The 14,763-nt window shown below is 41.4% G+C and overlaps 1 protein-coding gene across 2 annotated transcripts in view; it reads left to right on the plus strand.

The window, feature by feature from the left end:
- Positions 1–14,763, plus strand: part of LOC139108044 (neuronal calcium sensor 2) — a 92,218-nt gene that overhangs the window by 43,523 nt on the left and 33,932 nt on the right. The window contains exons 1-2 of one of the 2 annotated variants that reach the window (XM_070666043.1): positions 837–2,704; positions 4,543–5,017. The exons of the other annotated variant lie outside the window; for it this stretch is intronic. The gene's annotated coding sequence lies outside the window, so the exon portion shown is untranslated. Of the gene's footprint in view, positions 1–836; positions 2,705–4,542; positions 5,018–14,763 lie in introns of those variants that run through there. 2 annotated transcript variants of the gene reach the window in all.

Consider the following 14,763-nt stretch of genomic DNA (forward strand, 5'->3'; position numbering starts at 1 on the left):
TATTTGTTACGCTGAAAATTCCGACACAATCGATTGCGCGGTATAAATGGCAGTGTGTTGCAAAGCTGCGAACAATTACGCCGTTTATATTTCACGCACGATAGATACGACATGCATATTACTTCGCTAAATATTGCTATGTATCTCTTCGCGTAATTGGCAAAAAAATATTTTTTTTTTTCCTTTTTTTTTCCTTGTACAAGTTGACGCCAAATAAGAGCGTGTCAAAGAGGAATCCTTATCAGCACAATGGCGAGTCACATTCTCCTGCAGTACGAATTCACGCACGACATGGCGCGGACTCTCTACTTTTCTCTCGTACGATTGGCAATCGCTGGTGCAGAAAATTAAAAGGCCACTCGGCAAGAACATTCGATGCGCGCTCCAATTTTTTGGCAAGCGGGTTATGAATAGATAGACGGATCGGTCGCAGGACGGAATAAGGTTGAGTCATATCAATTTTAAAGCTGGCTCCGCGACGGCTTTTAATTAATTGAAAATAAAAATTTACAAATGTTCCAAACAGCGAATTAATTTAAATTTCTTTTCGATTATTTATCTTATTACGGCTGTTAAACCAGCCTTGTTTGTGAATCGTTATCGATTATCAATTCGTTAAAAAAGAGCTTGTGATCGTTTATGATCAACTCTCTTTTCCTTCTTTTTTTTTTTATTTAATTTTTTAATTTAATTAAAAATTTTTAATTAAAATTTTTTATTTCGCGATAAATGATAGTGAAGGGTAGGGCTTGCTGTTCTAGCTGGCTTTCTCTCCGCAGTTGCGGCCCGATTGCGGTGCAAGCCCACATTGCGTCCAGACCTCACCAAAGCGCTAACCGGTATTATTAATTACATCACACGATGACTCGGACTCTAGCTATCATTCGAAATTTGTTTTCGGCCTTGTTGACCCGATGCAGAACGCGCCGGCACAGCGATTTGGCTCGCCGCACGAAATCGTATGCGCGGCGTATATTGATAATCGATTTTGGATGGGGCGAGACAGATATATATTTGCATGGGAATTGATATTGCGCCAGACAATTCGACTTTTGATGTTATGTAACGAAACGTGACGCGTGCGGAACTCGAATCGAGGCGACGTCGCTTTGTGCGCGACGTACCGTCACACATGGCGAAGTAAAACCGTAATAGAAATTATATCGAGAAGGTATACAGTTACAAAACAAACATTTGATTTACAAAACGAATATAAGAATATTGAGGGAAAAAAAAAAATCTATCGCGAACTCGGTGGTGTGTCGTGTATTATTTAAATTGCGCGGAACTCAGAGACCAAGGCTACTTTTAAAATTGCTCGCGTGACAGAAGACAGCCCATTATTTCTAGTTATTATAACTATTATATTTAAAATTATTCTTTTTTTAGTAACGCAATAATTCAATACAACGATATAAGTTCTGCATTTTTTGTTCCTTTTTGTTTTTTCAATATTCTGTTTACGATCAGAGATAAAAACGTGGAAAATTTACGGAGACGTGAGAACACTCGAGGTAATCTTTTTATTTTAACGCGCCGATAAGAGACAGTTGTGCGATCATTCATGAGGCGCCATCACGAGACACTCCGGCGGGTCGTGTACAGGATATCTAGCGCAACATCTGTTCCTCGTAATTCGCGGCAATTCTCGCCGTAGTGGTATACGTCACCGCGAGATGTAATCCTCAAACGACCTCGCGCTCTCGTAACCGACGCGTGCGGCGGTTTCTAAAGCAGTGATCTTCGCGCGTACGACAACGGTGGAAACGTTAAAGCAGACGAGACGCCGTCGGCGCGCCGATGGTGTCGGATGCGAAACCGGGGAAGGTTGTGGAGAACGGAAGGAGGAACGCCGGGAGAGCGGCGGAAGATAACCGCGGGGGTGCGATAGGGACGGAAGCGAACGGGAAACCGGCGGACCGAACGAAGAGGAGAAAAGCACACACAGACTTATATACGCGACGGGAGGCTTCGCGAGCTAAGAGAACCCGCCGACGGAGAATAGCAGGGGGGCGATTGGAAAGGAGGAGGAAACGGTGGAGGCCATGAGGAGCTTTACGGCGGTGGGGACGCGCTGGTGGTGGAGGCCGCACGTTCAACACGCAGGATCAGTCTCGGGGAGAGAGACCTCGCTCCGCCGCTCTCGCCTTGCTCTATCTAGTACCTCCGCCGCACTCGTGCACGCTGGGAAACGCGCCGTTTCGTACGCGTAAAACGGGGGAAAAGAAAAAGTAAAAAAAAGGGAGAAGATTTTTAAGAAGCTCTCTGCCGCGCGTCCGACGGAAGTCGCGATCTCGACGTGCGCCCAAGGTGCCTGCGTTCCTTCGCGTCGGTGGACGGGGAAGCCTGTTGCGAGCCAGCTACCCGTCGATCCGTCCCGCTTCCCGACCTATCTCTCCCGGTTTTCCTGACGCATTTCCGCGAGGGAGCATTCCGTCTGCTCCTTTCCCTCTTCTTTGTTCCGATATTTCTCCTCCGTCGGCGAATCGATCCTCGCCGCGTCGCCTATTGTTTATTACGGTCGACGAGGTGCCGATCGAGGGACGCGGAGCGAAAACGAAAGGAGGAAAAAAAAATCACGAGGAGGCTGGTGAACAGGAGGAGAGACTCGCGTGCGTTCTCGTTCCGTCCTCTTTGATCGAGCACGCACCCTCCCCATCGGTCGGCGAAGGAGATACGAAAGGCGAGATAGTGGACAACGCGTGTAAGAATCATGTCACACTCGATATATTAGCGCTATCAGCTCGAAATGGCAGTCTCGGTGTCGCAAAATATTGCGAAGGGCCGCGGAACAAATAAAAATTTACGAAAGAGAGAGAAACGTGAAACGTGAAAACCACTCGGGAGGGAAAAACGCGCGTTGACGTTTAAGCCGCGACGTTCTAAAGTACAGGCCCTTTTCCCTACGAGGACGCGAGTGTAAGACTAATTAGTGAGGGATACTAGAATGGCGTACCAGAGAAGGGAGAAGGAGGGTGAACCGGGAGCTACTAACACAACCGGGTTGAAGTGCCGAGAAGGGACCGTCGTGTGTGTCCGATGAATTCTCGAAGGGTTTTAGGGAAAATAGCGGGAAAACCCTTGATTTTTTTTTTCCTAATTTTGTTTTCTTGATTGTTCCCAAAATTAGCAAGTGATTATCGCGTTGGTGAATCAACGAGAACGTCTCGAAATCAATCTTAATACATTTGGCACGTAAAGGGAGCGAGGAATAAATATGAAAAAAACAGAAAAAAAAAATCGAAGTTGTATCAGACTTTCTGCTCACGCAGACCGACGATTTGGAAGAATTTCAAACATTTCGTAAACCGGCGGGTAAAAGTTTTATCAAAATAAATTATACGAGGGTCACGTGAAGTTTTAGAAACGAATGAAATGTGACGTGCAAAGGAAAAACTTGCAATAAAGCAATTTTCCATGTTCACATTTATTATTTAGAAAAAAGAAAAAAAAATTACACGCTGCCTTATATTTACCTTCGGATTTAAAATTCAACATCTTCTGACGAGTTTTTCTTTTAATAATTTGCAGATAATTTTTTTTTCTCCTTCTCTCTTCAAATTACGAACTTTGAACTTTGCATTTTGAAATGAAAAAAGTTCCTCCGAGTACAAAATATCGCTTGCAGTCGAATTAAATTATCGATCTGCACGAAATGTTATGAAATCGCGACGGGCATGATCCAGGTAAACTGCTGACAGTTTTTGTAATACTGAGCACCGCGGTAATTAAACTCGAGATTAACTCTCTTCGCGGGGAGAAAATCGAATGGAAATTACTCGGATAGGAAAATGCCGGGCTGCTGCGGAAACTTCCGGGAGGGACTTGGTAACGCGACTTTAGAAATTGATTTATTACGATAGATTATCTATTTATGCCGCGATAATGATTACATCAGCAAGCAGCTCCAGCCATTGTGTCAATCTATTTTTACACGTCTCCGCGATACACGCCGATACACGAGGAAAGGAAACCACGCGCTTTTGAATCACATTCCTCTATCGTTGTTACGTAAATAAGCAGTTCCGTCGTTCCAGCGTGTTCAACCGCTAAAAAAAGATAAGAAAATAAAAGAAAAAGAGGCGCGAAGAAGAAAAATACGATATATCCGGATCGATTCAGCGGGCCTGTTGCTCCGAGTCGAGATCTTAAACCTAGTTGTATATTAAATTCGTTCGCGACCGTGTACAAGTATCCGTCGATCCCGATGCTCTAAGCTCACGCTTAAACTTTAAGCACGAACGGGTAATGCAACCGGACGGGGTAATGGGTTAAACGCGGCCGAGTGCTCTCTCACGTATATATACGTGTGTATATGTATATATATATATATATATATATATATATATATATATATATATATACACACATATATATCTATCTCTCTCTCTCTCTCTTTCTCCGTGCAGCTGCGGCCCTTTATCGGCCACCACCGAGACGCCTCGATCGATAGCGCGCGAATATGCAATACGCAAAAAGCAACGCGCTCGAGCCTCGCAGCTCGGTGGCATAAAATTGCACGCGTCGCCGTGATGTCCGCAGGACGACGAGGTGAGAATAATATGCGCTCGCGAATTGCGCGCGAGGGTGCGCGAGCCGCAAGGGGACCGAGCTTGTCACAGCAGTGACCTGCGAGCTTGCGAGCGGTACGTACGTTCGCAGCTTGCGTTCCATGTGTCGTGAAAGGGCCCGCGTCAACGGCGACGATCTCGCGGCAGCAAAGATATCACGGACGAGCGACAGCTTCTCGTGAGCGATCGGCTGGTTTCTGTCAGCACCGACGGCCTCCCCGGGTCGTCTCATCCCTCTGGACCACTTTCTGCGACCGTCGCTTCCTTCGCAAGGGTTCGCGATAGAGCTCTCGCGCTCGAAGAGGACTTCTGAGGACGATTAACCTCCGCCTGAGTGAACATTATCGCTCCTCTTTTTCTTTCCGGAATCTTCGAAGGGATACGCTTCGTGCGTCGCGAAAGGCGGCAATATCCGCCGATATCCTGGAATCGCTTATACGCTGACGGTAAGTCTTCCTCGCGCAGTTCATTAACTCGCGACCTTTCGATTTCGAATGGAAGGGAGAGTAGCCTCGATATTTCTTTGTCTTTCCTCGGGTTTGTATACGGTCGGTATATGTATATCGTACCTTTTACCTCGGTTAAATCTATTTAGCTGGACGGGTATCGAATTTTTAGCGAAGGTTGAAGGTGACGCGACGGGCATTGAAATTTTATCGTCGAAACGTCTAAGGACTTTGCACGCGATAACGATGCTGCGAATTAACGGCGGCGGAAAATAGACTTTTCCGTATCTATAATATCAAAAGTTGAACTCGTCGAAGATGTACTCGCTTTCAAGTCTCGCGATAAGTCACTCGCTCAATGTCGGCTTTTCTTTATAATTTATTTTAACGAAATCAACGATATTATAATTACTTGAAATATTCTCGTAACAAAAATTGTGAAAGCGCCCTGACCAGCTAGATAACTTTCAAATAGCCAGGGGATGTAAGTGAAAAACGCCTTTGAAATTCTTGCCAAAAAAAAGGATGGGTTATGTCGCACTTTCGATACAGCGACGTTCTACTGATGACTGGAAATACGATAATTAACGAACTTGAGGTGTCATAGTCGCTGAAATGGGCGGCCGTCAATCATATTTACGAGGTAGGGGAACTAAGGAGTATTAATTAGCGAAAAAACCGCGAGAGTGGTGTGACTTTTCTGGGGCGCTGTAAACGAAAAAAAAAGGGGGGAAAAAAACGCACGGATTCGCGTGATCAAGGTGGATTTAATGCTCCAGAGGAATAAATTAGAAAATACGTTGAATTACCCCGAGCATTCGCGTCACGAAAAGTCAAGTCGTTGTTCGCGTCTCGTACGCTGGCTCGTGATGAAACACCCTGTATATATGTTTAATTAGAATTAAGAGCTTCGTAATAGCTGTTCCGACAAATTGAAACAACGGATTAAAATTTCGCGCTGTTAATCCCGCCGTTGTTGTTTTCGCGATGATCGATGCGACTGTGACAAAGCAATTTTTCTGCGTCATCAGGCAAAAAAAAAAAAAAGAGAAAAAAGAAATATTTTTTCCGAACGATTTAAAAAGATTAAATTGTCAAATAAAAAATCGAACGTGAACCGGAATAGGTAACGGCATATGACACAGTACGAGTGTACGGGCTAAATTGATTTTTGAATGCAGATATTATTTTATTACTTCTTTTCTCTATTAAACTGCTCCATTTCATTTACACAAACGTAAACGGCTACTATTTCCTCGTCGTGGGCGCTGCGAATTAACATTATCCGAGCAAATCGTGCAAATTGAGATGCTAAGGGGAGACATTTGGACATTTAAAGTTTTTTACCGCCGGGAATCTTGGGATCGCACCCTACAGCTAAAAGAAAAAACCAATATAGTTGTGTGCACGATGGAAGTACAATGTTAATTAGCGACTTCTCTTAATGCCGTGAGTTTATTATCGCGTTACGTGTTTGTTGCCGCGGGAAGTTCCTCTTTTTTTAACCTCCCAGCAAATCTTATAATGCCACAAGCACATAATTTATTTAGACAAATAATTTAGAAACAGCGTATAATAAAAGAGGGGCTTCGCCGTGCATGCGTTTTATTTTTTTTTTTTCCCTCCCCATTTCTTTCACTTTTTTGAGTGACGTGTCTGGCCAACTCGCGAGCTTTGCAAAACCGTTTTTATACAATAGCGCGTTTCGTGACTTGACGTCTGAACGATTTAACACTCGTCTCGTTGCGCATTAACAACGTTCCCTATCATCCCGTCTAACCGCGGTGGAGCCATGAGGCTTCAAGTGCCTGCATAATTCATGGCCGATCTCATGGCGGTAACCTCTCGTCCATCATCTTCGGCTCGTCAGCCGTTTTCATGTTCATCGCGGCACACTTGCGCGGTGTCCTCGAGATAACGCCATTGAAGGCAATCGTTCTCCCGTTTTTCCTAACTTTTTCTCGGGAGATCAAAGTGATCAATGCCGCGTGAATCTCAGTATTGAAGTAGCATTAGAACGCGCGACGTATTTTTTTTTCTTTTTTTTTTTTGAGATCTTACTCGTAAGTAACTAATACTAACTGGCTAAATATGATGTTGAACGTTTAAAAGGATTTTCGAAGGCTAATAATATTGATTCTAATTGGTTCTTCGTGGTTTCACATTTATGAAAGTTAATTAATCAATCAATCTCTTGCGCTGGAACGACGTGCTACGTATGTCGCTTGTCGTTTATTAACGTAGTGAACGTTGATGTATTATGTACGTTGCTTGTTATTTGTCTTTAAAATGATAATAACATGTTATTATGTACGTCGGCGTTTCTGAAATTGTTTTTTGAACGGGCTCGTCACTGGCCTCGGTCAGTTTCCTTTCTGGCGCAAGATATTAATCGAGCTTCTACTTGCTTTTGTTAAGCTTTATCAACCGTAATTAAGCTAGGAAATATTGTTTTCTATATTTTGTTATGCTTTTACATAAATAAAAAGCGATATTAATTTTTAAGGTATAATAAATATTTTGTTACTAGTTTTTAATAAATACGATCGCGTGCATACACGTAAAATTTTACGTAAATTAAAAAAAAAAAAGATTTAAAAAATATTTGTGCTAAAATACATTTTGGTAACGCAAGATACTTTTGTCGTCCTCTCTATTTCTCCCTCGATAGTTTCAGAAATACTTCGTCGTTACGCTTTTTCGAGAATAAAATAATATTTTTATATAAAATTAAATAAAATGTAAAATAATCATTAAAAAAAAATTTTTTTTTAGTCTTTTTCTTTTTTTTAGTTATAGAGCGTACGTTTCTACTTTTAGACGTATCTAAAAAAAATATTTTAATTTACCGTTTTGCTGATACTGACAATTCGCAAATTATTTTTTTCGCAACACGTGTGTACGTTTTCTACATATCGATAAATTTGTATCGATAACCGAATTCGAATACATGTATGCATCTTTATAGTATGTACGATACATTTACTAGAAGCAAATGGTAAAGACGACAGAATTCCCGTACAGATCAGGTATTGCGAAACGCCTGTTCTTGTTCGACTGAAACGGCGCGCCAGATCGAAAGAAATTTGAATAATTCCTTTTCTGGCTCACCGGTAACTTCTTAAAAAGACTTTCGATAGCCTTATAAATCGCTCCGACGGTCGTTACTGTAAAGTACCTGATCAGAACGGAATCCCTCCTTTGTGCCCGCTTAAACGATTTTTATTGCATGGACTGGCTTTGTCGTACAAGACTTTAAAACTACGCGAACCACGCCAACTATTAAGGGATTCTCTACACATGCATAGTTTTGCTATTACTTCGCTAATTTCGTGCTATGTCGCTAACACAGTTTTGCTATTTTCTGTAACATAGAAACGTGAGCAATAAGTCTTCTCGTTCGAGGGAATTATTATAACTTTTCAAATAAATCTTTTTATCTTTATTTTATTTTATTTTTTTATATCTTTATTTTGTGAATCGTGAAATTTTATAGTCGTCGATAACCGACGTTTACGAATTAAACTAATCTTCTCTTGTAAAAATAATTTTCTAAATTGAACGTGTTGTAAATTGAACGTTTCATTAAAGACTTCCGTTTTCGTGCTTCGCCGTTTGATACCGATGTAATCGCGTGATACAAAAATGACGAGCCACGATATTCGATGACCGTATCGCCGGACTAATAACGGAATGAAGGTAGAATCTGGTACGACCAGCCTTGGTTCGCCAATTCTACTTCGATCGTATCTAGATGGATCTTGACTTGTATCGAACTATGGCAGTTACCCTTGACATTCTAGCGCCAGCCGTTTCTAACTGGATCGCCATGATTGGACATGATTGGGCGTATCATAAGTCAACGATTTTAAATAATTCGCATCGTCGAGGGCGACGGGAATGAGTATAAAAGCGTCTCGCCGATCGTGTAAACGTAACGGTTTTCAACAATATCATTTTATTTCTTCAAACACCCGATAAGCAAAATAATAATAATTATTTAACATTTGTTCATAATGCGTTGTAGTTTTGCATAAAATTATAATTACGGACGTCGTAATAACGTTAAATCATAAAAAGTTTATTTTTAATTCATATTCGCCACGTTTTATCGCGCAATCTGCTGATTTCGTAGCCGCATTTTTTTTCACGCAGTTAATTTACAACGGAACAATTTTATTTTTTTTTTTTTATCCCCCGATTTTCGAGGCGAGCTGTTTCATAGGATCAATACTGGCGCATCTAGTAGCACGACAACAGAATTTAGTGCGGCCTTGAGCTATCGATTTCAGCCTCATTGTACGTGGATCTTTTCTTTCCATTTACTCGAAAGCATTACACGTGCGCGATCGGTCGTCCGCGTCGAGAATCCGCTTAATCGCGCCCAGAATGCAATCGGTGCATTACGACACGCGGTCTTTGTATCGTGATCGGATAATGACGATCGATTAATCACAATAATGCTCATCTCACGTGACGCCCTGCTATTCAGGCGCGAATCATTTCCTTCGCAAGTCTGCGTATGCCGAGTGACGTGCGTTTTCGCTCACGTCATGTATTCCCGTGGCGTAACGCGAAGATCGGTAATTCTCGAATCAATTGCTCGTCCGCAATCGGAGCTTTCATCTCGACAGGGTTTCGATACCTTTATCCCGCGGCCTCCGACAAACGTAGCCGGGGACCGAAAAAAGTTCTCGCGTCGGACCTGTCTCCGTTATCAAACGCGTCATTTTTGTGACATTGGCTTTAACGCGCGACCTGTCAATTATTGATACAAAGAGCGATGGCAAATTTCATCTATTTTTTGAACCTTGAATTTCAAACTATTTTTTTTTTTTTTTTTTTTTTCCTATGTCGAATAGTATTAGATGAAACAATGGCAGTATAAAATTTCAAAACGAGCACAGACATGGTTTCAGAGGGGACGAAAGTATTATCTCCGCTAGAACTAATTTATCATACGCGAGACCATTGTTTATGACACCGTGTATGCGGTTTGAAACACGAGCCGAATAAAACTTTTGCGGGGAGATTCATGTGAGGGAATGATTAATGCCCATAAAGGATTGGATATCGCAAATAAAATATCTGCCGGTGTCTTTCCCCGGAGACGTGGTAAATCCCGCCGCGCGACCTCTCAAGAATCCACCTGACGGCGAGGTGTAAAGCGAAATATATAAGACCCGACGGTTAAAGGCGACGTAACAATCGGCGTTGAGTCTCTCGTAAACAATAAAACGCGGAAAATTCCTTTCGTGAGACCTCTTGCGACGTGCAATGATCACCGATTGCTTCCGTATGGCCGTCGCAAACCCAGTTCGTGATCCCGCGGGGTAGTTACGTTCGAAAAGTCGGATAAACTAGATGGAAAAAGACTGCCGCTCGGGGCGGGCGGCGAGATTTAATACGAGAGCCCGGCTCCCGATCGAGCTGAAATAATTTGCTGAGTCGGATGAGCTCGAGAAGATGAGCCCGACGAATGTCTCCGCCGACGAGGGACAATAGTGCTGGGATCAGGTTTCCAGATGGCTCGTAATCGCGTCACGACAATTGCGAGTACGATCGCGCGAAGGGAACTTGAGAGTCTCTCGTCAAGTTTTCATTCCGCGATACCTCGATTAAGTTATCGTTGATTATGGGGCTTCTCGTTACGATATTTCGGTTAATTTCGTCTCGATGCGACACGGGAATGTGTACAAATGCCACGCGACACTTCAGCCTCCATCTCCGCCCGCTCCGAATGGCCGTCTTCGGTGTTTTCGACGTCGCGGCACGTATCGACGTTAGCAACACGAATTGAATGCTAAATATATATTTGCTGCGGTGCGCCTGTTATGCAACGCCGTTGAAATTAATGGACGTGCGACGACTTCAATTACGGTACTTGTCCGACTTGATTGATGACACGCAATTGAGTATACACTTACTTCAGCAGAGTGCAGTCACGGAATGTTGGTCTTTGTAAAATGAACACGTTCAGTTTAGAAAGTTACAAATGCCGCAGAGAAATTGATAGCTAATTAGGATCACGATCATGTTTCCTTATACCGAGAAACATTTGATAGCTAATTAAAAGTTTTTAAAAGAATGGAATCTCGTAAGACGACGTAAGATAATTTTAATATTGTGATCATTTTTTTTTACTTTTTTTTTACCAATTAAAATTAATTTATCTTGCATAAAATAATTTAGTACATTCGCTAAGTTCGACTTTGAAATGTTCGATACTTGAGAAAAAAGAAAAAAAGTAAATCGATAAGAAATATATATCGAATTGTGATAGAAATTTTTCTATAAAGTTATTGGCTGTACGTTTTTTTTTCTTTTTTATTATTTCGGAGTCGTTGCCAGAAATTTGTCGTTCAAAAAAGTATTGTGCTTTTGGCTTGCCAGCTCGCCTTAGATCCGATATTCGTGCTTGCATTTCGACCAATAATGGCAACGTGTATTTTTCCCTTCCGGGAAAACGCACGTATCTGGAAAATCTTTTCCACCGTGACGCAATAACGCGGCCGCGTTAAAATTAACCGAGACGAACTCGCTTAAGCGGTGAAAATACACGGGATTATAAATGCGAACGTGACACCCACCCGGCAATAAAATTTCATTGCCGATGCCGATCTAACAATAAATGTTGACTTTTGACGTCTAGTGGCCTTTCTTGGCATTTCATAGCAACGGTTTATTTCTCAACGCCACAAAACGGCAGGGAGAGTTTCAATTTTTATATAAGTCACAGTCAAATGCAAACGTTTTTCTTATTCTTTTTTTTTTCTTTAAGTTTTTAAGGACAGGAGTTTCGTTAGAATAGACTCAATAAAAATCGATATTGCATTTACGCGTATTTATCGTATTAAAAATATTTAAGAAGAAAATACGTAACTATAAATTTAATTACTACCCTTTTCAATAAGTCTTTATTTTTGTTAACGATGTGAATTGATTTTAAAAGCTCCGCAAATTGGAGAATGGCCACGGGTATGTTTTAATTAATTTATTAATTATTCGGGATTATACTAATTGAATTTTATACGACGGTTTGAAAATTATATGAATATGCAGAATTAGGAATTTTACGATGGCAAATGCTTACCAAACGAAAGTCGCGCAGTCTTTTTCAAGAGAGATTGCTGTCGCGCAAAATAAAAGAATAAAAATTAAAAAGAAAAAAAAAGAGAAGGAGAACGCTGACAAAGCTTTGTTCGCTTTATGCGTTTCAAAACCCCTGGCGTTACGTACGGGAATGTATTTTCAGGAGAACGGACTTGAGAACGGGATCTACGATATGCGAATGCCTGTAACATATTTTGATTCTTTTCCTTGGCTATCCAATTATCGATTGGAGAGATAGCGAACTATCAGTAAGAATAGTCGCGTAGTAAAAGAAATACTTGCTACAAGCAGCTGCAATACGGATCGTAATTGGAAATAGTCGATGAGCTCTTGCTACGTTACGACTTTTTCATGCAGCTTCTATTTATCCCTCGAAATCGATAGACGAAGTTAAAAGAGTTATAAAATTCACAAAAAAAGACTAGTATTCCGTGGATACTTTCAAAAACGAATGAGAAAGAGGAAAAAGTAAAAAAAAGAATTTTTTTTAATACGAGAAATTATTTTATTCGTTCAAGATCAAAAGAAATTTCACGTTACTTCAAATGTTTCGGAATTTAATGAAATATAAAATAATATGCGTCGACATAAATTTTTATTTCAATATTAGTAATGCATTTATGTATTTTTTATTATTATTTTTCTTTTCTTTTTTATTTAAAGGATGCGTTTGAAATGTCAAAGCGAAATTCGTGCTTAAATCTTTGTCGCAAATCTTCCGGCTCGCTTTGCACGGATAGATCTCAGTTCTCACGTCTGTATCTTGTTCTTTTAAATATTCCACGCCTCGGCGATACTTGTGGATACGTTCTATTTGGTAAAACCAATTGCACGCTATGTATTATGCGGCGTATATGATTTCCTACCTATATCGGAATATCTATGCGCCTAAACTAATCTCCGCGATACAGACTTTATCCGTATAAGGGTATATGCGGCGTGCAAAGGATAAAAAGTTCGGTGAATCTTCCCCGAGACCTAGTTTCCGACTGATTCTCCTCGTCTCTTTGAGAGCCCGCGCTCCCGTCATTCTCCTCATTCTGAAAAACGGCTTGCAAACTTGATGGAACCCCGGTGCCAACGCTGTAAAACACGCTGAAGAAACCTTAACGACGAAGAAGCGATTGAACGTCCTTTCTCGAAATGTAAAAACGAGTTGGCAACCACTCGAGAATAGAATAAACACCGCCTGCGTTTTATAGACGTTATATAAATTTGTTAAATTATATTTTCAGCAATTTTTACGTCAAACGGCTGCCAGGCACGTAGAAATATATTTTACGTTATTTATTCGTCCCGCATATTAGATCGTAAAAAAAAAAAAAAAATAATGAAAATAAATTTAAAAACATATTAAATATATTAAATCTATTCGTTATATTTACATTAATTAAATGCAGAGCCGGCGGTTCTTTGATCTCTTAATCTTTTATTCAGCCAAACGGCAGAACGCATAAATAAAATATTAATGCACGGTTTTATTGAAAACTGAATTTGACTTTCGACTGCCGCGCGGCGGGGGTCTTTTTGCGACGAAAATGCCTCGACACGTCTTCGTCGTTGCGGCTTTTCAACGCGCGGAAAGCCGGCTGGATTTCCCAGCTTGACACGCGTGGATCCGTTTCAATTTCGAATGCGACGAATACGCGACAGGAAGCTGGCTCCCCTCAATTGATGATTCTTCGTTTCCGTATCGAGCCAATAACGTACTTCATTACCTGTGCAAATTCGTTCCGAGAGTCTCGCGCGAATAATCAAGTTTCTCGCCGAAATCAGTTAATTATGCCATGTAGACCCCGTCCATTTCATTATTTGATTCGCGTATCGCGTGTCTCTAAACAGCCTGGGTACATGATCAACATTATATTCGCGAGCCGATCGATGCAGCGCGGGTCTATGCAGAGACAGTAGAGTATTCAGCGCAGAAGGCTGCGAACAATCGACGTGCTTATCATTGTTATTCAGGGAGACTCCGTTCCCGATTAAAAATCGACGCGATATTTGAACGGCCGTTTAATGATCTGCGAGAATTAAAGCCGCTTTGAAGGAAGGGAGAGAGAAAGAGAGAGAGAGGTGTATTTTTTAAATCCTACTCGCGAGAAAATTATTGTAAAGTTAAATTTCAAGTGATTTGTTTTAAGTAATTTGTTTTAAGACCGATGCAGAAAAATGAACACGCTCTCTCTTCTCTCTCGACTTCGTTGTGATATCAGTATTTTTCCCCCGTATTTGTTTTGTAATCTATCGGTGCTGACTGCGCCGCGAAATGTTTTATGCATTTTCCTGCGTGCGGATGTACCGAACGAACGGCGCGGCGAAGTATCGGGATATTCCGCCGGGATACTGTTTTATCGTATGCAAACATCGTCGAATCCTTGGGATGAAGAATGGGCTACGCGAGGAATTGAAAGCCGCGAAAGAACGCATGCAAATGCTCGGCGAATTCGGTACTGTGGTCATGGTTAACACGTCGTTCATCAGATGATTAAAAATATAGGCGATTGGACGAAGTACTCGAGCTCGAGTGAGATAAGCATGGGATGTCTGATTTTTTAAATTATTTTTTATTTTTTATTTTATTTTTTTTTTGTTTTTTTTTTTAGCGCCAAATAGATTATGGAATAAATTCTGTC

The sequence above is a fragment of the Cardiocondyla obscurior genome, linkage group LG01 (assembly GCF_019399895.1).
Source record: "Cardiocondyla obscurior isolate alpha-2009 linkage group LG01, Cobs3.1, whole genome shotgun sequence".
Taxonomy (NCBI): Eukaryota; Metazoa; Arthropoda; class Insecta; order Hymenoptera; family Formicidae; genus Cardiocondyla; species Cardiocondyla obscurior.